We start from the raw sequence: 2,034 nt of genomic DNA on the forward strand, positions 1-2,034 counted from the left end.
TTTACAATTAGGCAATAATTTGAAAAGCATCAGGATGATTTAGGAAGCAACATAAGAACATGGATCTGAAGCCAGATTTTGTGGATTCAAATCTGAGACTCTCCTTCCACGCATATATTTACTATGTGACTTTTGGCAAGTTATTTAACCTCTGTTTCAAAATTTTTAAATGAGTATAATAATAATAACATCTTCATACTATATTGTAAAGATTAATACAGGTAAATTCTACAATTTTGTTATTACTTAAAGGTTTCAAACTGGCATTTTTTGGGCAATTTTTTTTAATTACGGTAACATATATAGCAAAATTTACCATTTTAACCATTTTTAAGTGCACAATTAAATACATTCACAGTATTGTACAACCATGACTCCTATACATTTCCAGAACTTTTTTTTTTGTCATTACAAGCAAAAATGCTATATCCATTAAATAATAATTCCCAATATCTCTCTCCCATTGACAGCTGGTAACCTCGATTTTGCTTTGTCTTTATGCACTGGGCTATTCTAGGTACCTCATTGAAGTGCAATAGCACACTACTTATCCTTTTGTATCTGGCTTGCTTTATTTTATACAATGTTTTCAAGGTCTACTCTTATGATAGCATATATACAAATTTCATTCATTTACATGGCTGAATAATATTTCATTGTATGTATATACCACATTTTGTTCACCCATTCATCTGTTGATGGATACTTAGGTTGATTCTACCTTTTGGCCTTTCTGAAAAATGCTTTGTGAAAAATTGGTGTACAAGGATCAATTTACTCCCTCTTTCAATTATTTTAGGTATGTACTTAGGAGTAGAATTTCTGGATCACATAATAATTCTATGCTTCATTTTTGAGGAACCACCAAACTATTTTCCATAGCAACTGCACTATTTCACATTGTTACCATTGGGGGCTATTTGAACTTTGGTGTCACCCCAATGGAGGGGGATGGTGGATAATGGCGCAGAAGTGTAATTAGCATTTTCCTCCATTCTTCCTCCCTGACACAGTGAAGAATCATAGGTCAGTGAGATTTAGAAAAGATTTATTAAAATTTTATTTATGAAAGACAAAGCACACTCCAAGAAAGCATCTGATATCAGTGAAGAGAGAGCTGTAACAACCCCGCAGAAGTGGTAATCTCTGAATTATATTTGAACCATGATGGTTGTTTCCAAAGGCATTCTTAAGTGATTGGAAAATTAGGTCATTTTGATTGACACTTGGCTGTTATATAACACTCTGCCTATTGCACATGCACTTACCCAGAATTAAGTCTGTTATAATTAAATTCATGAACTTCCAGGCATAAACATAGTGTTATATTGCCAGTAAAATGAGCGTTAGATTATAATAGGCAGGTTAGGCTGGTACTTTTCTGTGCAGCTGTCTGTAGCTGGTATAGGCCAGCTAAGATTAGGACCCTACTGTCCTTTGTCTCGGGGGATGCAGGAGGAATTCTCTAACTGCAGTAAGGTGTTCTTTGGGTAGTCTCTAGGCTGGGCCCCAATACCTTTGTTCCCCCAATACTCATGTTTGACCAGCTACCTAACAACATTCCCACCAGCAATGCAGAAGGATTTCAATTTGTCCACATCTTCTTTAACACATTTTTTCCCATTTTTTTTAAATAGTCATTTTAATATGTGCGAAGTAATATCTAATTGCAGTTTTGATTTGCATTTTCTTAATTGCTAAAATGGCTGAGCATCTTTTCAGGTGCTTTCTGGACATTTACATATCTTCTCTGAATAAATGTTTATTCATATCTTTTGCTCAGTTTTGAATTGGTTTGTTTGTTTTGTTGTTTGGGTTATATAAATTCTTTATATATTCTGATATTATTGCCTTTTCAGATATATGACTTGCAAATATTTTCTTCTGCTCAGTAGGGCGCATTAGCACTCTTTAGATAGTGTCCTTTGATGCACAGTTCTTTTTAATATTGTAATCCAGTTATCTATTTTTTGTTGTCATCTGCGTCTTTCAGATTCTATCTAAGAAATCATCATCAAACCCAATGCCATAAAA

The sequence above is a fragment of the Pteropus vampyrus genome, unplaced genomic scaffold (genome assembly GCF_000151845.1).
Source record: "Pteropus vampyrus isolate Shadow unplaced genomic scaffold, Pvam_2.0 Scaffold3, whole genome shotgun sequence".
Lineage (NCBI taxonomy): Eukaryota > Metazoa > Chordata > Mammalia > Chiroptera > Pteropodidae > Pteropus > Pteropus vampyrus.